Genomic DNA, 19,985 nt, shown 5'->3' with positions numbered 1-19,985 from the left:
CACAGCTCTTTTACATTGAATGCCAAAACATTATCAATCAAAAATGAAGAAAAGCCAAATTGACGGAGAGGACAATGGTGCTTCTGACGTCCTTGACAACTTGGAGTGATAAGGGAGAGATGGTAATTATTCAAAACCTAAAGCCAAAATAGTATCTTGTGCAAAATGAAGAAAAGGCACATTCAGATTTTTGGCCACAAAAGCACTGTCATCCAGAAACATTAAACTGACCCACTCGACCATCGAATGCAGGTCCAAGTCTAAATGGTGGCTCATTCCCATACCGGGAGTCGAACCCGGGCCACCTGGGTGAGAACCAGGAATGCTAACCGCTAGACCATATGGGAGCGGATAAGGCTTTGTGTATGTAATATAAAAAAAAATAATAATAAAGTAAAAAGTCATTACTTGCTTTAATTTATCCATGTTGCGATGGGGTGAAAATGTCTGGTCTCGCTAGTGCAGTAGGTAGTGTGTCAGTCTTAGTTTGAACTTCAAATGGGGTACTTTTCTTTCCTATTTTCATGGCTTTTTTCTTCCACCAGACTTGAAGGCCACAGCTCTTTTACATTGAATGCCAAAACATTATCAATCAAAAATGAAGGAAAGCCAAATTGACGAAGAGGACAATGGTGCTTCTGACTTCCTTGACAACTTGGAGTGATAAGGGAGAGATGGTAATTATTCAAAACCTAAAGCCAAAATAGTATCTTGTGCAAAATGAAGAAAAGGCACATTCAGATTTTTGGCCACAAAAGCACTTTCATCCAGAAACATTAAACTGACCCACTGGACCATTGAATGCAGGTCCAAGTCTAAATGGAGGCTCATTCCCATACCGGGAGTCGAACCCGGGCCACCTGGGTGAGAACCATGAATCCTAACCGCTAGACCATATGGGAGCAGATAAGGTTTTGTGTATGTAATATAAAAAAAAAAATTAATAAAGTAAAAAGTCATTACTTGCTTTAATTTATCCATGTTGCGATGGGGTGAAAATGTTCGGTCTCGCTAGTGCAGTAGGTAGTGTGTCAGTCTTAGTTTGAACTTCAAATGGGGTACTTTTCTTTCCTATTTTCATGGCTTTTCTCTTCCACCAGACTTGAAGGCCACAGCTCTTTTACATTGAATGCCAAAACATTATCAATCAAAAATGAAGAAAAGCCAAATTGACGGAGAGGACAATGGTGCTTCTGACGTCCTTGACAACTTGGAGTGATAAGGGAGAGATGGTAATTATTCAAAACCTAAAGCCAAAATAGTATCTTGTGCAAAATGAAGAAAAGGCACATTCAGATTTTTGGCCACAAAAGCACTTTCATCCAGAAACATTAAACTGACCCACTCGACCATCGAATGCAGGTCCAAGTCTAAATGGTGGCTCATTCCCATACCGGGAGTCGAACCCGGGCCACCTGGGTGAGAACCAGGAATGCTAACCGCTAGACCATATGGGAGCAGATGAGATTATGTGTATGTAATATAAAAAAAAAAAATAATAAAGTAAAAAGTCATTACTTGCTTTAATTTATCCATGTTGCGATGGGGTGAAAATGTCTGGTCTCGCTAGTGCAGTAGGTAGTGTGTCAGTCTTAGTTTGAACTTCAAATGGGGTACTTTTCTTTCCTATTTTCATGGCTTTTCTCTTCCACCAGACTTGAAGGCCACAGCTCTTTTTTACATTGAATGCCAAAACATTATCAATCAAAAATGAAGGAAAGCCAAATTGACGGAGAGGACAATGGTGCTTCTGACTTCCTTGACAACTTGGAGTGATAAGGGAGAGATGGTAATTATTCAAAACCTAAAGCCAAAATAGTATCTTGTGCAAAATGAAGAAAAGGCACATTCAGATTTTTGGCCACAAAAGCACTTTCATCCAGAAACATTAAACTGACCCACTGGACCATCGAATGCAGGTCCAAGTCTAAATGGAGGCTCATTCCCATACCTGGAGTCGAACCCCAGCCACCTGGGCGAGAACCAGGAATCCTAACCGCTAGACCATATGGGAGCAGACAAGGTTTTGTGTATGTAATATAAAAAAAAAAAATAATAAAGTAAAAAGTCATTACTTGCTTTAATTTATCCATGTTGCGATGGGGTGAAAATGTCTGGTCTCGCTAGTGCAGTAGGTAGTGTGTCAGTCTTAGTTTGAACTTCAAATGGGGTACTTTTCTTTCCTATTTTCATGGCTTTTTTCTTCCACCAGACTTGAAGGCCACAGCTCTGTTACATTGAATGGCAAAACATTATCAATCAAAAATGAAGGAAAGCCAAATTGACGGAGAGGACAATGGTGCTTCTGACTTCCTTGACAACTTGGAGTGATAAGGGAGAGATGGTAATTATTCAAAACCTAAAGCCAAAATAGTATCTTGTGCAAAATGAAGAAAAGGCACATTCAGATTTTTGGCCACAAAAGCACTTTCATCCAGAAACATTAAACTGACCCACTCGACCATCAAATGCAAGTTCAAGTCTAAATGGAGGCTCATTCCCATACCGGGAGTCAAACCCGGGCCACCTGGGTGAGAACCAGGAATCCTAACCGCTAGACCATATGGGAGCAGATAAGGTTTTGTGTATGTAATATAAAAAAAAAATGAATAAAATAAAAAGTCATTACTTGCTTTAATTTATCCATGTTGCGATGGGGTGAAAATGTCTGGTCTCGCTAGTGCAGTAGGTAGTGTGTCAGTCTTAGTTTGAACTTCAAATGGGGTACTTTTCTTTCCTATTTTCATGGCTTTTTTCTTCCACCAGACTTGAAGGCCACAGCTCTTTTACATTGAATGGCAAAACATTATCAATCAAAAATGAAGGAAAGCCAAATTGACGGAGAGGACAATGGTGCTTCTGACTTCCTTGACAACTTGGAGTGATAAGGGAGAGATGGTAATTATTCAAAACCTAAAGCCAAAATAGTATCTTGTGCAAAATGAAGAAAAGGCACATTCAGATTTTTGGCCACAAAAGCACTTTCATCCAGAAACATTAAACTGCCCCACTCGACCATCGAATGCAAGTTCAAGTCTAAATGGAGGCTCATTCCCATACCGGGAGTCGAACCCGGGCCACCTGGGTGAGAACCAGGAATCCTAACCGCTAGACCATATGGGAGCAGATAAGGCTTTGTGTATGTAATATAAAAAAAAAAAATAATAAAGTAAAAAGTCATTACTTGCTTTAATTTATCCATGTTGCGGTGGGGTGAAAATGTCTGGTCTCGCTAGTGCAGTAGGTAGTGTGTCAGTCTTAGTTTGAACTTCAAATGGGGTACTTTTCTTTCCTATTTTCATGGCTTTTTTCTTCCACCAGACTTGAAGGCCACAGCTCTTTTACATTGAATGCCAAAACATTATCAATCAAAAATGAAGGAAAGCCAAATTGACGGAGAGGACAATGGTGCTTCTGACTTCCTTGACAACTTGGAGTGATAAGGGAGAGATGGTAATTATTCAAAACCTAAAGCCAAAATAGTATCTTGTGCAAAATGAAGAAAAGGCACATTCAGATTTTTGGCCACAAAAGCACTTTCATCCAGAAACATTAAACTGACCCACTGGACCATCGAATGCAGGTCCAAGTCTAAATGGAGGCTCATTCCCATACCGGGAGTCGAACCCCAGCCACCTGGGCGAGAACCAGGAATCCTAACCGCTAGACCATATGGGAGCAGATAAGGTTTTGTGTATGTAATATAAAAAAAAAAATTAATAAAGTAAAAAGTCATTACTTGCTTTAATTTATCCATGTTGCGGTGGGGTGAAAATGTCTGGTCTCGCTAGTGCAGTAGGTAGTGTGTCAGTCTTAGTTTGAACTTCAAATGGGGTACTTTTCTTTCCTATTTTCATGGCTTTTTTCTTCCACCAGACTTGAAGGCCACAGCTCTTTTACATTGAATGCCAAAACATTATCAATCAAAAATGAAGGAAAGCCAAATTGACGGAGAGGACAATGGTGCTTCTGACTTCCTTGACAACATGGAGTGATAAGGGAGAGATGGTAATTATTCAAAACCTAAAGCCAAAATAGTATCTTGTGCAAAATGAAGAAAAGGCACATTCAGATTTTTGGCCACTAAAGCACTTTCATCCAGAAACATTAACCCCTTCCCGACATTTGACGTACATGTACGTCATGGAAAGCATTGACTTCCCGCAAAATGCCGTACATGTACGTCAAACGTTTGGCACCGGCTCAGAAGCTGAGTCGGTGCCATCATCGTCGGATCTCAGCTGTATCTTACAGCTGACATCCGACTGTAACGGCGGGGACCGAAATTAGCTTCGATCCCCGCCATTAACCCCTTAAGTGCAGCGCTCAAATGCGATCGCTGCACTTAAGGTGTTTGCAGCTCATTGGAGCCCCAGCAATGAAATTGCCGGGGTTCCGGTGGCTGCAATGGCAACCGGAGGCCTAATACTGGCCTCCCGGTCTGCCTAGCACCGAAGCCGGTCAAGATCCGCCCGGCGGCGGAGCCTGATCGGCTTCCGTAGCTGCCGGCAAGATGGCGCCGGGTCAGGAGCTGATCCGGCGTCATCAGCGGTGGAGGTCAGCTGTACTGTACAGCTGACATCCACCTGTAACGGCAGGAACCGGAGCTAGCTCCGATCCCTGCCATTAACCCCTTCGATGCAGCAATCGAAAGCGATTGCTGCATCGTAGCGGTTACTAGCAGATTGCCAGCCCTGACAGGCAATCGGGACTGGCGACTGCTGTTATGGCAACAGGAGACACAATGGTCTCCTGCTCTGCCATTACGGAAGCCGATTTAGGCCCCGCCGGGAGGCGAAGCCTAAACGGCTTGCTGTCAGTGAATGACTGACAGATCTAATACATTGCACTACATAGGTAGTGCAATGTATTAGAAAAAAAAAAATCTGACCGTTGGACCTTCAAGTCCCCTAGTGGGACTTGAGAAAAAGTGTAAAAAAAGTATAAAAAAAGTGTAAAAAAAAGTGCAAAAAATAAAAGTTTGAAAACAATAAAAGTTTCAAGTAATCAAATAAAACACAATCCCCCTTTTACTCTTATCAAGTCCTTTATTATTGAAAAATAATAATAAACCATATGTATTTGGTATCGCCGCGACTGTAACGACCTGAGGTATCAAAATATTATATTATTTATTGCACGCGGTGAACAGCGTAAAAAAAACCCGTAAAAAACGTTACCAGAGTTTCTGTTTTTTGGTCACTTTGCCCTACAAATATTACAATAAAAAGTGATCAAAAAGTCGCACGTATCCAAAAATGGTAAAAACTATAGCTCGTCCCGCAAAAACAAGCCCTCATACACGTCCGTCGACAAAAAAATTAAAACGTTATGGTTCTCACAACTTGGCGACAGAAAAAATACATTCTTTTTACAAAAGTAATTTTATTGTGCAAAAAGTTTTAAAACATAAAAAAGTGCTATAAATGAGGTATCGCCGGAATCGTACTGACCCGCAGAATAAAGTTAACATGTAGTTTATAATGCGTGGTGAACGCTGTATAAAAAAACGAAAAAAGCTGTGCGTTTTTTTGTTTACCTGGCATCCCAAAAAATAGGATAAAAAGGTGATCAAAAAGTTGCATGTACCCCAAAATGGTACCAATAATAACTACAGCTCGTCCCGCAACAAACCAGCCCTCATACCGCTACGTCTATGAAAAATAAAATTAGTTATGGCTCAAATAAGTCAGGAAATAAAAAAATATGCAGTTGTGCCCGAGGGGAACATTTCTTCAGTTTCAAGAGGCGATTTATCAAGGACCTAAAATTAGGGAACCAGGAAGGGGAGGGCCCAAACATATCCGCTGGAAGCGACGGTGCCCGTATTATACCAGGATAATACTTTCCCAGCAAAATTCCCCCAAACTACAAAGGCGCGGAGTGTGGACCAAAAGGGGGATAAGAAATGACACCATTTATCAGTAAAAAGGAGATTTTTGAAGCAGCACTAGTCCCGAGTATGGTGCGGTGCACGCTGTCAAGCCAGGCAAACCCACTCCAGCACGATGTATATCCAAAGAAGTAGTAGGACAACAGCACACGTCTTCAAATCATCAAAGTGGTTTTATTGTCAAGACATCCACAAACGACAAGCAACGTTTCGACCCATAGTGAGTGAAGGGTCTTTGTCAAGCCTAACATTATGTCTAAAAACATCGTTATAAATGGGTGAATACAAATGATCACATGGCCCATTCCAACCAGTGAACATCGTGAATCTGGTCTCCCAGGTGAAGCATACATTAGTCTTAATGACATACATCAAATAGTTATATAATCTTCAAAAACGTGCAAAACTACAATGTGTAATACATCTTTAATACATCATCATCAATAATATAACAATCATTGTTATTACAATAGAAAAGTGAAGGAGGAAAGTTCACCACACTCCAGGTTCCAGCTACGATCACAGAGCTCTACTGTGCATGCTCAGCAATCAATCATCTCTGCTGTGCAAAAATAAAGACCAGCGTTCGATCAAAAATGGTAATCAAAGTATGTATAAATGTAAGACATCCTCAGTCATAACAGGAATCCATCATACTGCAGCTCCATATCTGTATATTTCGAGGCAAAATTAATTCAATAATTAAAAACGTCTTCACTCTGTATAAGTCACATGTGAACAGGGCAGACGGAGGGAGAAGGGATCAGGTTCATATTGCTTCATGATATCAATCACTAGAAGTTAAATATAAGACATCCTCAGTCATAACAAGAATCCATCATACTGCAGCTCCAAATCTGTATATTTTTGAGGCAAAATTAATTCGATAATTAAAAACGCCTTCACTCTGTTTAAGTCACATGTGAACAGGGCAGACGGAGGGAGAAGGGATCAGGTTCATATTGCTACATGATATCAATCCCTAGGAGTTAATGTCATCAAATACTGTTTAGTGTTAAACCGCCTACATAAATCGGATCACCGAAGTGATTCAAAAACTTTCTAGGGAATGCTTGTAACTTCTGTCCAACAAATCATGTTGGACAATTATACCGCACAAAACACGAGATTTATGTAATGATGATAAAAACACCTTCATTCCGTGATGTTAAGTCACATGTGAACAGGGCAGACGGAAGGAGAAGGGATCAGGTTCATATTACTACATGATATCAATCACTAAAAGTTAGTGTCATCAAATACTCTTTAGTGTTAATTAGCCTACATAAATCGAATCACTCAAAGTGATTAAAAGACTTTCTAGGGAATGCTCGTAATATCTGTCCAACAAATCATGTCGGACACCTATACCGCACAAAACACGAGATTTATATAATGATGATAGAGCATCAACCATAGCCCACCCAATCAAAAAACCACTATACTCAAAAACATTGCATAAAAAATACAGATGGATGCCAACATGAAAGGAACCGCTATAATCTTCGTTCTGATCATAAATCCGCTGGCGTGTGGTGAATAAACCTCCATCACGAACATGCTCAAATCTGTAAGAAATATTCCAAAAATATCAAGATCCTCAGGAATACAAGACGATGCAAAAAATAGATGCTAAACAATGTGTCAGAAATCACCCATCAAGTGTACAATATTAAAATTAAAAAAATGTTAAAAACAGCAATGGGATTTCAGAGTCCAGGAATTATCTTGTATTCTAGATTCAAACCTTTGGGGTATAGGGAATCTAACTCAAAGATCCAACGTAATTCTTTCTTTTTCAATAGCTTCTGTCTATCCCCTCCCCTCCTGAGTATCGGGACACAATCTATTACCCTAAATCTCAATTGATTTAACTGATGATTCTTTTCAATAAAATGCCTTGGTAATGGAAGTTCCATCATTTTCTTTCTGATTGTACTTTTATGCTTATTAATTCTCAATTTAATAGGCATAGTTGTCTCTCCTATGTAAATCAATGAGCAAGGACATGTAATCATATATACAACGAAATCTGAATTGCACGTAAATCTGTGTCTGATATTAAAGATCCTCCCCGTATGTGGATGCTGAAAACTATTCCCTTTCACAATATTATTGCAATTGCAGCAATTCAGACAGGGAAAATTACCATTTTTGGGGGGGCAAAGTAGTAATTGTGTATTTTTCTTTCTACTACCCACGTCTGACTTAACCAGAGTGTCTTTGATATTCTTAGTCCTCCGATATGACATAATGGGTGGTATTCTCAACGTGTCAATCTCATTATGTCCCTTGGACACTATAGGCCAATTCTTTCGCAGAATATTACCTATGCGACCACTCAAATTGCCAAAAGTTGATATAAATGGTATACGTTCAACTTGTACACCCTTAATATTGGATTCCAAACTATTGTCTAGTCTATCCTTATGTTTCTGTACAAGTTTCCTAGGATAACCTCTCTTCTTAAATTTATTACACATCTGAGTCAACCTAATTTGTTTCTGTGTAGTATCTGACACAATCCTATCTACCCTCAATAATTGACTCCATGGTAACGACTCAATCATGTGTCTAGGATGGTTACTACTATATAAAAGGAGATTATTTCTGTCTGTGGGTTTCACAAATAAATCTGTGGAAAATACTCCGTCTTTCCATTGTACCAAAGTGTCCAAAAATTGCAATTCTCGATCAGAACAAACCATGGTAAATTGAAGAGCTGGAATATGAGTGTTAAGTTCTAACAAAAACTGATCAAGACCCAACCTATCACCTTCCCATATGACAAAAATGTCATCAATAAATCTCCACCAGCAGCGGATGTGACCCATATGGGGGGAGGTGTAGACATATTCCTCCTCAAAGGTGGACATGAAGATGTTCGCGTACGTTGGGGCCACATTGGACCCCATCGCCGTCCCCCTTAGCTGTAAATAGAACTGGTCACCAAAGAGAAAATAATTCTTCCTTAGTACCAGCTCCAACAGCTGGAGGATGAAGCGTCTACACCCTGGGTCACATCCGGTGCTGGCGAGACATTTCTCTATTGCCCTTAAACCTCTATTATGTTCAATGCTAGTATATAGAGATACAATATCAAATGATACAAGTAATACAGGACCACTGGCCTCAATCAGTTGTAATTTATGTAAAAAATCTGTTGTATCTTTAATGTAAGACGAGGCCTTCAAAACATGTTCTCTCAGGATTTTGTCAAGGAAGATTGCAATATTATTAAAAATTGAACCCCTCCCCGACACAATTGGTCTGCCTGGGGGGGCATGGAGATTTTTGTGAATCTTAGGTAGTGTATATAATATCGGAGTAATTGGTTCCTCCACCTTCAGAAACTTCCCCAATTGTTGGTCAATAATACCCTGTTCCACTGCAACATCAATAATACCTTTGATCTCTTTCAATAGCTCTAACTTGGGGTCTCTAGGTAATAATTGATATATCTCACTATCTGCCAATTGACTATAAATCTCTGACTCATATTTACTACTGTCCAAAATGACCGTGGCTCCACCTTTATCGGCCTGCTTTATGGTAATCTCCTTATTATTCATAAGTTCCTTTAAAGCCTTCCTTTCCTTATTTGTAAGATTCAAATTACTCCTTGTATCATGTATAGTACTCTCTTTTAATGATTTAATCTCATCTAACACAATCTTTGAAAACGTATCAATAATCGGGCTAGAGGGAGGCATATATGTGCTAGTTGGTCTAAGACCCAATTTGCTAGACTGAAACATACAATCAGAATCACTTTTCTCACAGACAGTAACATTATCTTTGGAAAACATTACTTTAAGGTTCAGACGTCTAAAAAAACTTTTAAGATCAAGATCCAATTGGAACCAATCAACATCAGTATCAAGACAAAATGAAAGACCCTTCTGTAACACCTGAAGTTGGTCATTCGTGAGGTCTATAGATGAGATATTTACCACTATATTTTCGTTCTTGGAGGGTTCCTCCTCATTGGGGGTCTCGATCTCGAACGAAATCGGCCTCTTGCGTTGCCGTTGGTGTTTCCGTCCACCCCTCCTAGACCGTCCATACTTCCAAGTGGACCTTTGTCTAGAAAAGGTGCATGATTGGCGTCATCGGTTGAATCAGAATCACCGGTAGTGTATAACAGGTTGCCACTCCCCAATTTCCTCGGTTTTCTCCGCCTCTGGGAAGGACCATATGAATTCATATTTTGCCAATTGTAGATTTTTCCATTGCGATAGTCCTCCAAATCCCGATGCCATTTATCTCTTTTCGTTCTCTCTATCTCGGTCTTCACTCTATCCAAATTCATGGAGATTTTCTCCTTTAGAGAACCAAAAATTAGCTCATTGGAAGATTGGACAATTGACACTTCAACTTCCTTCAATTTATTTTCAATCAATGCAATTTCTGATTGTAGATATTCCACATTGAGAAGTATTAAATCGAAGGCATATTTATTAGATATGTGTTCAAACTTCGTACAGAAGTACTCATTATTAGGAAACATATTCGGGCGTAAATGTGATCTTAAGCCTCTGGGGATTCTCTGTGCCTTGTAGTACTCCAATAATGTGGATAGATGTAACTCCAGTGAAATCTTTCTTTTAGCTTCACTTTCATATTGCCTCTTCAAGGCATCCATTGATGGAGTACTTAAAAACGCTGAATCATAAGTTGCACTCTGTACAATCCTTAACGCATCCTCATTGCTGTATGCGAATGTCTTTGACATACCTTGTAAAGTTGATGCACTAGAAAGTGCGGTAGTATCTCGGGAAATCAAGCCCATAGCACTGGGCGGATTCGGATTCATTCTCCAAAAGTGCACGCCTCTGTGGTTTGATATCAGAAAAAAGGAGATCTTTGAAGCAGCACTAGTCCCGAGTATGGTGCGGTGCACGCTGTCAAGCCAGGCAAACCCACTCCAGCACGATGTATATCCAAAGAAGTAGTAGGACAACAGCACACGTCTTCAAATCATCAAAGTGGTTTTATTGTCAAGACATCCACAAACGACAAGCAATGTTTCGACCCATAGTGAGTGAAGGGTCTTTGTCAAGCCTAACATTATGTCTAAAAACATCGTTATAAATGGGTGAATACAAATGATCACATGGCCCATTCCAACCAGTGAACATCGTGAATCTGGTCTCCCAGGTGAATCCTAACCGCTAGACCATATGGGAGCAGATAAGATTTTGTGTATGTAATATAAAAAAAAAATGAATAAAGTAAAAAGTCATTACTTGCTTTAATTTATCCATGTTGCGATGGGGTGAAAATGTCTGGTCTCGCTAGTGCAGTAGGTAGTGTGTCAGTCTTAGTTTGAACTTCAAATGGGGTACTTTTCTTTCCTATTTTCATGGCTTTTTTCTTCCACCAGACTTGAAGGCCACAGCTCTTTTACATTGAATGCCAAAACATTATCAATCAAAAATGAAGGAAAGCCAAATTGACGGAGAGGACAATGGTGCTTCTGACTTCCTTGACAACTTGGAGTGATAAGGGAGAGATGGTAATTATTCAAAACCTAAAGCCAAAATAGTATCTTGTGCAAAATAAAGAAAAGGCACATTCAGATTTTTGGCCACAAAAGCACTTTCATCCAGAAACATTAAACTGACCCACTCGACCATCGAATGCAAGTTCAAGTCTAAATAGAGGCTCATTCCCATACCGGGAGTCGAACCCGGGCCACCTGGGTGAGAACCAGGAATCCTAACCGCTAGACCATATGGGAGCAGATAAGATTTTGTGTATGTAATATAAAAAAAAAATGAATAAAGTAAAAAGTCATTACTTGCTTTAATTTATCCATGTTGCGATGGGGTGAAAATGTCTGGTCTCGCTAGTGCAGTAGGTAGTGTGTCAGTCTTAGTTTGAACTTCAAATGGGGTACTTTTCTTTCCTATTTTCATGGCTTTTTTCTTCCACCAGACTTGAAGGCCACAGCTCTTTTACATTGAATGCCAAAACATTATCAATCAAAAATGAAGGAAAGCCAAATTGACGGAGAGGACAATGGTGCTTCTGACTTCCTTGACAACTTGGAGTGATAAGGGAGAGATGGTAATTATTCAAAACCTAAAGCCAAAATAGTATCTTGTGCAAAATAAAGAAAAGGCACATTCAGATTTTTGGCCACAAAAGCACTTTCATCCAGAAACATTAAACTGACCCACTCGACCATCGAATGCAAGTTCAAGTCTAAATAGAGGCTCATTCCCATACCGGGAGTCGAACCCGGGCCACAACCAGGAATCCTAACCGCTAGACCATATGGGAGCAGATAAGATTTTGTGTATGTAATATAAAAAAAAAATGAATAAAGTAAAAAGTCATTACTTGCTTTAATTTATCCATGTTGCGATGGGGTGAAAATGTCTGGTCTCGCTAGTGCAGTAGGTAGTGTGTCAGTCTTAGTTTGAACTTCAAATGGGGTACTTTTCTTTCCTATTTTCATGGCTTTTTTCTTCCACCAGACTTGAAGGCCACAGCTCTTTTACATTGAATGCCAAAACATTATCAATCAAAAATGAAGGAAAGCCAAATTGACGGAGAGGACAATGGTGCTTCTGACTTCCTTGACAACTTGGAGTGATAAGGGAGAGATGGTAATTATTCAAAACCTAAAGCCAAAATAGTATCTTGTGCAAAATGAAGAAAAGGCACATTCAGATTTTTGGCCACTAAAGCACTTTCATCCAGAAACATTAAACTGACCCACTCGACGATCGAATGCAGGTTCAAGTCTAAATGGAGGCTCATTCCCATACCGGGAGTCGAACCCGGGCCACCTGGGTGAGAACCAGGAATCCTAACCGCTAGACCATATGGGAGCAGATAAGGTTTTGTGTATGTAATATAAAAAAAAAATGAATAAAGTAAAAAGTCATTACTTGCTTTAATTTATCCATGTTGCGATGGGGTGAAAATGTCTGGTCTCGCTAGTGCAGTAGGTAGTGTGTCAGTCTTAGTTTGAACTTCAAATGGGGTACTTTTCTTTCCTATTTTCATGGCTTTTTTCTTCCACCAGACTTGAAGGCCACAGCTCTTTTACATTGAATGGCAAAACATTATCAATCAAAAATGAAGGAAAGCCAAATTGACGGAGAGGACAATGGTGCTTCTGACTTCCTTGACAACTTGGAGTGATAAGGGAGAGATGGTAATTATTCAAAACCTAAAGCCAAAATAGTATCTTGTGCAAAATAAAGAAAAGGCACATTCAGATTTTTGGCCACAAAAGCACTTTCATCCAGAAACATTAAACTGACCCACTCGACCATCGAATGCAAGTTCAAGTCTAAATAGAGGCTCATTCCCATACCGGGAGTCGAACCCGGGCCACCTGGGTGAGAACCAGGAATCCTAACCGCTAGACCATATGGGAGCAGATAAGATTTTGTGTATGTAATATAAAAAAAAAATGAATAAAGTAAAAAGTCATTACTTGCTTTAATTTATCCATGTTGCGATGGGGTGAAAATGTCTGGTCTCGCTAGTGCAGTAGGTAGTGTGTCAGTCTTAGTTTGAACTTCAAATGGGGTACTTTTCTTTCCTATTTTCATGGCTTTTTTCTTCCACCAGACTTGAAGGCCACAGCTCTTTTACATTGAATGCCAAAACATTATCAATCAAAAATGAAGGAAAGCCAAATTGACGGAGAGGACAATGGTGCTTCTGACTTCCTTGACAACTTGGAGTGATAAGGGAGAGATGGTAATTATTCAAAACCTAAAGCCAAAATAGTATCTTGTGCAAAATGAAGAAAAGGCACATTCAGATTTTTGGCCACTAAAGCACTTTCATCCAGAAACATTAAACTGACCCACTCGACGATCGAATGCAGGTTCAAGTCTAAATGGAGGCTCATTCCCATACCGGGAGTCGAACCCGGGCCACCTGGGTGAGAACCAGGAATCCTAACCGCTAGACCATATGGGAGCAGATAAGGTTTTGTGTATGTAATATAAAAAAAAAAATGAATAAAATAAAAAGTCATTACTTGCTTTAATTTATCCATGTTGCGATGGGGTGAAAATGTCTGGTCTCGCTAGTGCAGTAGGTAGTGTGTCAGTCTTAGTTTGAACTTCAAATGGGGTACTTTTCTTTCCTATTTTCATGGCTTTTTTCTTCCACCAGACTTGAAGGCCACAGCTCTTTTACATTGAATGCCAAAACATTATCAATCAAAAATGAAGGAAAGCCAAATTGACGGAGAGGACAATGGTGCTTCTGACTTCCTTGACAACTTGGAGTGATAAGGGAGAGATGGTAATTATTCAAAACCTAAAGCCAAAATAGTATCTTGTGCAAAATGAAGAAAAGGCACATTCAGATTTTTGGCCACAAAAGCACTTTCATCCAGAAACATTAAACTGACCCACTCGACCATCGAATGCAAGTTCAAGTCTAAATAGAGGCTCATTCCCATACCGGGAGTCGAACCCGGGCCACCTGGGTGAGAACCAGGAATCCTAACCGCTAGACCATATGGGAGCAGATAAGATTTTGTGTATGTAATATAAAAAAAAAATGAATAAAGTAAATAGTCATTACTTGCTTTAATTTATCCATGTTGCGATGGGGTGAAAATGTCTGGTCTCGCTAGTGCAGTAGGTAGTGTGTCAGTCTTAGTTTGAACTTCAAATGGGGTACTTTTCTTTCCTATTTTCATGGCTTTTTTCTTCCACCAGACTTGAAGGCCACAGCTCTTTTACATTGAATGCCAAAACATTATCAATCAAAAATGAAGGAAAGCCAAATTGACGGAGAGGACAATGGTGCTTCTGACTTCCTTGACAACTTGGAGTGATAAGGGAGAGATGGTAATTATTCAAAACCTAAAGCCAAAATAGTATCTTGTGCAAAATGAAGAAAAGGCACATTCAGATTTTTGGCCACTAAAGCACTTTCATCCAGAAACATTAAACTGACCCACTCGACGATCGAATGCAGGTTCAAGTCTAAATGGAGGCTCATTCCCATACCGGGAGTCGAACCCGGGCCACCTGGGTGAGAACCAGGAATCCTAACCGCTAGACCATATGGGAGCAGATAAGGTTTTGTGTATGTAATATAAAAAAAAAAATGAATAAAATAAAAAGTCATTACTTGCTTTAATTTATCCATGTTGCGATGGGGTGAAAATGTCTGGTCTCGCTAGTGCAGTAGGTAGTGTGTCAGTCTTAGTTTGAACTTCAAATGGGGTACTTTTCTTTCCTATTTTCATGGCTTTTTTCTTCCACCAGACTTGAAGGCCACAGCTCTTTTACATTGAATGCCAAAACATTATCAATCAAAAATGAAGGAAAGCCAAATTGACGGAGAGGACAATGGTGCTTCTGACTTCCTTGACAACTTGGAGTGATAAGGGAGAGATGGTAATTATTCAAAACCTAAAGCCAAAATAGTATCTTGTGCAAAATGAAGAAAAGGCACATTCAGATTTTTGGCCACAAAAGCACTTTCATCCAGAAACATTAAACTGCCCCACTCGACCATCAAATGCAAGTTCAAGTCTAAATGGAGGCTCATTCCCATACGGGGAGTCGAACCCAGGCCACCTGGGTGAGAACCAGGAATCCTAACCGCTAGACCATATGGGAGCAGATAAGATTTTGTGTATGTAATATAAAAAAAAAATGAATAAAGTAAAAAGTCATTACTTGCTTTAATTTATCCATGTTGCGATGGGGTGAAAATGTCTGGTCTCGCTAGTGCAGTAGGTAGTGTGTCAGTCTTAGTTTGAACTTCATATGGTGTACTTTTCTTTCCTATTTTCATGGCTTTTTTCTTCCACCAGACTTGAAGGCCACAGCTCTTTTACATTGAATGGCAAAACATTATCAATCAAAAATGAAGGAAAGCCAAATTGACGGAGAGGACAATGGTGCTTCTGACTTCCTTGACAACTTGGAGTGATAAGGGAGAGATGGTAATTATTCAAAACCTAAAGCCAAAATAGTATCTTGTGCAAAATGAAGAAAAGGCACATTCAGATTTTTGGCCACAAAAGCACTTTCATCCAGAAACATTAAACTGACCCACTCGACCATCGAATGCAAGTTCAAGTCTAAATGGAGGCTCATTCCCATACCGGGAGTCGAACCCGGGCCACCTGGGTGAGCACCAGGAATCCTAACCGCTAGACCATATGGGAGCAGATAAGATTTTGTGTATGTAATATAAAAAAAAAATGAATAAAGTAAAAAGTCATTACTTGCTTTAATTTATCCATCTTGCGATGGGGTGAAAATGTCTGGTCTCGCTAGTGCAGTAGGTAGTGTGTCAGTCTTAGTTTGAACTTCAAATGGGGTACTTTTCTTTCCTATTTTCATGGCTTTTTTCTTCCACCAGACTTGAAGGCCACAGCTCTTTTACATTGAATGGCAAAACATTATCAATCAAAAATGAAGGAAAGCCAAATTGACGGAGAGGACAATGGTGCTTCTGACTTCCTTGACAACTTGGAGTGATAAGGGAGAGATGGTAATTATTCAAAACCTAAAGCCAAAATAGTATCTTGTGCAAAATGAAGAAAAGGCACATTCAGATTTTTGGCCACAAAAGCACTTTCATCCAGAAACATTAAACTGACCCACTCGACCATCGAATGCAAGTTCAAGTCTAAATGGAGGCTCATTCCCATACCGGGAGTCGAACCCTGGCCACCTGGGTGAGAACCAGGAATCCTAACCGCTAGACCATATGGGAGCAGATAAGGTTTAGAGTAAGTAATATAAAAATAAATAAAAGAACAAAATAAGAAGTCATTACTTGCTTTAATTTATCCATGTTGCGATGGGGTGAAAATGTCTGGTCTCGCTAGTGCAGTAGGTAGTGTGTCAGTCTTAGTTTGAACTTCAAATGGGGTACTTTTCTTTCCTATTTTCATGGCTTTTTTCTTCCACCAGACTTGAAGGCCACAGCTCTTTTACATTGAATGGCAAAACATTATCAATCAAAAATGAAGGAAAGCCAAATTGACGGAGAGGACAATGGTGCTTCTGACTTCCTTGACAACTTGGAGTGATAAGGGAGAGATGGTAATTATTCAAAACCTAAAGCCAAAATAGTATCTTGTGCAAAATGAAGAAAAGGCACATTCAGATTTTTGGCCACAAAAGCACTTTCATCCAGATACATTAAACTGACCCACTCGACCATCGAATGCAAGTTCAAGTCTAAATAGAGGCTCATTCCCATACCGGGAGTCGAACCCGGGTCACCTGGGTGAGAACCAGGAATCCTAACCGCTAGACCATATGGGAGCAGATAAGATTTTGTGTATGTAATATAAAAAAAAAATGAATAAAGTAAAAAGTCATTACTTGCTTTAATTTATCCATGTTGCGATGGGTTGAAAATGTCTGGTCTCGCTAGTGCAGTAGGTAGTGTGTCAGTCTTAGTTTGAACTTCAAATGGGGTACTTTTCTTTCCTATTTTCATGGCTTTTTTCTTCCACCAGACTTGAAGGCCACAGCTCTTTTACATTGAATGCCAAAACATTATCAATCAAAAATGAAGGAAAGCCAAATTGACGGAGAGGACAATGGTGCTTCTAACTTCCTTGACAACTTGGAGTGATAAGGGAGAGATGGTAATTATTCAAAACCTAAAGCCAAAATAGTATCTTGTGCAAAATGAAGAAAAGGCACATTCAGATTTTTGGCCACAAAAGCACTTTCATCCAGAAACATTAAACTGACCCACTCGACCATCGAATGCAAGTTCAAGTCTAAATGGAGCCTCATTCCCATACCTGGAGTCAAACCCGGGCCACCTGGGTGAGAACCAGGAATCCTAACCGCTAGACCATATGGGAGCAGATAAGGTTTAAAGTAAGTAATATAAAAATAAATAAAAGAACAAAATAAAAAGTCATTACTTGCTTTAATTTATCCATGTTGCGATGGGGTGAAAATGTCTGGTCTCGCTAGTGCAGTAGGTAGTGTGTCAGTCTTAGTTTGAACTTCAAATGGGGTACTTTTCTTTCCTATTTTCATGGCTTTTTTCTTCCACCAGACTTGAAGGCCACAGCTCTTTTACATTGAATGCCAAAACATTATCAATCAAAAATGAAGGAAAGCCAAATTGACGGAGAGGACAATGGTGCTTCTAACTTCCTTGACAACTTGGAGTGATAAGGGAGAGATGGTAATTATTCAAAACCTAAAGCCAAAATAGTATCTTGTGCAAAATGAAGAAAAGGCACATTCAGATTTTTGGCCACAAAAGCACTTTCATCCAGAAACATTAAACTGACCCAATCGACCATCGAATGCAAGTTCAAGCCTAAATGGAGCCTCCTTCCCATACCGGGAGTCGAACCCGGGCCACCTGGGTGAGAACCAGGAACCCTAACCGCTAGACCATATGGGAGCAGATAAGATTTTGTGTATGTAATATAAAAAAAAAATGAATAAAGTAAAAAGTCATTACTTGCTTTAATTTATCCATGTTGCGATGGGGTGAAAATGTCTGGTCTCGCTAGTGCAGTAGGTAGTGTGTCAGTCTTAGTTTGAACTTCAAATGGGGTACTTTTCTTTCCTATTTTCATGGCTTTTTTCTTCCACCAGACTTGAAGGCCGCAGCTCTTTTACATTGAATGCCAAAACATTATCAATCAAAAATGAAGGAAAGCCAAATTGACGGAGAGGACAATGGTGCTTCTGACTTCCTTGACAACTTGGAGTGATAAGGGAGAGATGGTAATTATTCAAAACCTAAAGCCAAAATAGTATCTTGTGCAAAATGAAGAAAAGGCACATTCAGATTTTTGGCCACAAAAGCACTTTCATCCAGAAACATTAAACTGACCCACTCGACCATCGAATGCAAGTTCAAGTCTAAATGGAGGCTCATTCCCATACCGGGAGTCAAACCCTGGCCACCTGGGTGAGAACCAGGAATCCTAACCGCTAGACCATATGGGAGCAGATAAGGTTTAGAGTAAGTAATATAAAAATAAATAAAAGAACAAAATAAAAAGTCATTACTTGCTTTAATTTATCCATGTTGCGATGGGGTGAAAATGTCTGGTCTCGCTAGTGCAGTAGGTAGTGTGTCAGTCTTAGTTTGAACTTCAAATGGGGTACTTTTCTTTCCTATTTTCATGGCTTTTTTCTTCCACCAGACTTGAAGGCCACAGCTCTTTTACATTGAATGGCAAAACATTATCAATCAAAAATGAAGGAAAGCCAAATTGACGGAGAGGACAATGGTGCTTCTGACTTCCTTGACAACTTGGAGTGATAAGGGAGAGATGGTAATTATTCAAAACCTAAAGCCAAAATAGTATCTTGTGCAAAATGAAGAAAAGGCACATTCAGATTTTTGGCCACAAAAGCACTTTCATCCAGAAACATTAAACTGACCCACTCGACCATCGAATGCAAGTTCATGTCTAAATGGAGGCTCATTCCCATACCGGGAGTCGAACCCCAGCCACCTGGGCGAGAACCAGGAATCCTAACCGCTAGACCATATGGGAGCAGATAAGGTTTTGTGTATGTAATATAAAAATTAAAAATAATAAAGTAAAAAGTCATTACTTGCTTTAATTTATCCATGTTGCGATGGGGTGAAAATGTCTGGTCTCGCTAGTGCAGTAGGTAGTGTGTCAGTCTTAGTTTGAACTTCAAATGGGGTACTTTTCTTTCCTATTTTCATGGCTTTTTTCTTCCACCAGACTTGAAGGCCGCAGCTCTTTTACATTGAATGCCAAAACATTATCAATCAAAAATGAAGGAAAGCCAAATTGACGGAGAGGACAATGGTGCTTCTGACTTCTTTGACAACTTGGAGTGATAAGAGAGAGATGGTAATTATTCAAAACCTAAAGCCAAAATAGTATCTTGTGCAAAATGAAGAAAAGGCACATTCAGATTTTTGCCCACAAAAGCACTTTCATCCAGAAACATTAAACTGACCCAATCGACCATCGAATGCAAGTTCAAGTCTAAATGGAGCCTCCTTCCCATACCGGGAGTCGAACCCGGGCCACCTGGGTGAGAACCAGGAACCCTAACCGCTAGACCATATGCGAGCAGATAAGATTTTGTGTATGTAATATAAAAAAAAA

At 39.7% G+C, this 19,985-nt stretch overlaps 19 non-coding genes across 19 annotated transcripts; all 19 read right to left on the bottom strand.

Moving 5' to 3' along the window:
- Nucleotides 1-275: 275 nt before the first annotated feature.
- On the bottom strand, nt 276-347 carry TRNAE-CUC (transfer RNA glutamic acid (anticodon CUC)). The gene has a single exon. It is a non-coding gene; the product is annotated as a tRNA-Glu (tRNA).
- Nucleotides 348-830: 483 nt separating this feature from the next.
- On the bottom strand, nt 831-902 carry TRNAE-CUC (transfer RNA glutamic acid (anticodon CUC)). Its single transcript has one exon. It is a non-coding gene; the product is annotated as a tRNA-Glu (tRNA).
- Nucleotides 903-1,385: 483 nt separating this feature from the next.
- TRNAE-CUC (transfer RNA glutamic acid (anticodon CUC)) lies at nt 1,386-1,457 on the bottom strand. Its single transcript has one exon. It is a non-coding gene; the product is annotated as a tRNA-Glu (tRNA).
- Nucleotides 1,458-2,497: 1,040 nt separating this feature from the next.
- On the bottom strand, nt 2,498-2,569 carry TRNAE-CUC (transfer RNA glutamic acid (anticodon CUC)). Its single transcript has one exon. It is a non-coding gene; the product is annotated as a tRNA-Glu (tRNA).
- A 482-nt stretch (nt 2,570-3,051) lies between these two features.
- Nucleotides 3,052-3,123, bottom strand: TRNAE-CUC (transfer RNA glutamic acid (anticodon CUC)). The gene has a single exon. It is a non-coding gene; the product is annotated as a tRNA-Glu (tRNA).
- An 8,441-nt stretch (nt 3,124-11,564) lies between these two features.
- Nucleotides 11,565-11,636, bottom strand: TRNAE-CUC (transfer RNA glutamic acid (anticodon CUC)). The gene has a single exon. It is a non-coding gene; the product is annotated as a tRNA-Glu (tRNA).
- Nucleotides 11,637-12,663: 1,027 nt separating this feature from the next.
- Nucleotides 12,664-12,735, bottom strand: TRNAE-CUC (transfer RNA glutamic acid (anticodon CUC)). The gene has a single exon. It is a non-coding gene; the product is annotated as a tRNA-Glu (tRNA).
- A 482-nt stretch (nt 12,736-13,217) lies between these two features.
- TRNAE-CUC (transfer RNA glutamic acid (anticodon CUC)) lies at nt 13,218-13,289 on the bottom strand. The gene has a single exon. It is a non-coding gene; the product is annotated as a tRNA-Glu (tRNA).
- Nucleotides 13,290-13,771: 482 nt separating this feature from the next.
- On the bottom strand, nt 13,772-13,843 carry TRNAE-CUC (transfer RNA glutamic acid (anticodon CUC)). The gene has a single exon. It is a non-coding gene; the product is annotated as a tRNA-Glu (tRNA).
- Nucleotides 13,844-14,326: 483 nt separating this feature from the next.
- On the bottom strand, nt 14,327-14,398 carry TRNAE-CUC (transfer RNA glutamic acid (anticodon CUC)). Its single transcript has one exon. It is a non-coding gene; the product is annotated as a tRNA-Glu (tRNA).
- Nucleotides 14,399-14,880: 482 nt separating this feature from the next.
- TRNAE-CUC (transfer RNA glutamic acid (anticodon CUC)) lies at nt 14,881-14,952 on the bottom strand. The gene has a single exon. It is a non-coding gene; the product is annotated as a tRNA-Glu (tRNA).
- A 483-nt stretch (nt 14,953-15,435) lies between these two features.
- On the bottom strand, nt 15,436-15,507 carry TRNAE-CUC (transfer RNA glutamic acid (anticodon CUC)). The gene has a single exon. It is a non-coding gene; the product is annotated as a tRNA-Glu (tRNA).
- Nucleotides 15,508-15,989: 482 nt separating this feature from the next.
- TRNAE-CUC (transfer RNA glutamic acid (anticodon CUC)) lies at nt 15,990-16,061 on the bottom strand. The gene has a single exon. It is a non-coding gene; the product is annotated as a tRNA-Glu (tRNA).
- Nucleotides 16,062-16,543: 482 nt separating this feature from the next.
- On the bottom strand, nt 16,544-16,615 carry TRNAE-CUC (transfer RNA glutamic acid (anticodon CUC)). The gene has a single exon. It is a non-coding gene; the product is annotated as a tRNA-Glu (tRNA).
- Nucleotides 16,616-17,100: 485 nt separating this feature from the next.
- TRNAE-CUC (transfer RNA glutamic acid (anticodon CUC)) lies at nt 17,101-17,172 on the bottom strand. The gene has a single exon. It is a non-coding gene; the product is annotated as a tRNA-Glu (tRNA).
- A 482-nt stretch (nt 17,173-17,654) lies between these two features.
- Nucleotides 17,655-17,726, bottom strand: TRNAE-CUC (transfer RNA glutamic acid (anticodon CUC)). Its single transcript has one exon. It is a non-coding gene; the product is annotated as a tRNA-Glu (tRNA).
- Nucleotides 17,727-18,211: 485 nt separating this feature from the next.
- TRNAE-CUC (transfer RNA glutamic acid (anticodon CUC)) lies at nt 18,212-18,283 on the bottom strand. The gene has a single exon. It is a non-coding gene; the product is annotated as a tRNA-Glu (tRNA).
- Nucleotides 18,284-18,765: 482 nt separating this feature from the next.
- TRNAE-CUC (transfer RNA glutamic acid (anticodon CUC)) lies at nt 18,766-18,837 on the bottom strand. Its single transcript has one exon. It is a non-coding gene; the product is annotated as a tRNA-Glu (tRNA).
- A 1,040-nt stretch (nt 18,838-19,877) lies between these two features.
- Nucleotides 19,878-19,949, bottom strand: TRNAE-CUC (transfer RNA glutamic acid (anticodon CUC)). The gene has a single exon. It is a non-coding gene; the product is annotated as a tRNA-Glu (tRNA).
- Between the last annotated feature and the right edge of the window lie 36 nt (nt 19,950-19,985).

The sequence above is a fragment of the Rhinoderma darwinii genome, chromosome 3 (genome assembly GCF_050947455.1).
Source record: "Rhinoderma darwinii isolate aRhiDar2 chromosome 3, aRhiDar2.hap1, whole genome shotgun sequence".
In the NCBI taxonomy this organism is placed as follows: Eukaryota; Metazoa; Chordata; class Amphibia; order Anura; family Rhinodermatidae; genus Rhinoderma; species Rhinoderma darwinii.
Note: the sequence above shows the minus strand (reverse complement) of the source record. Positions and strands in the feature narration are given on the sequence as shown.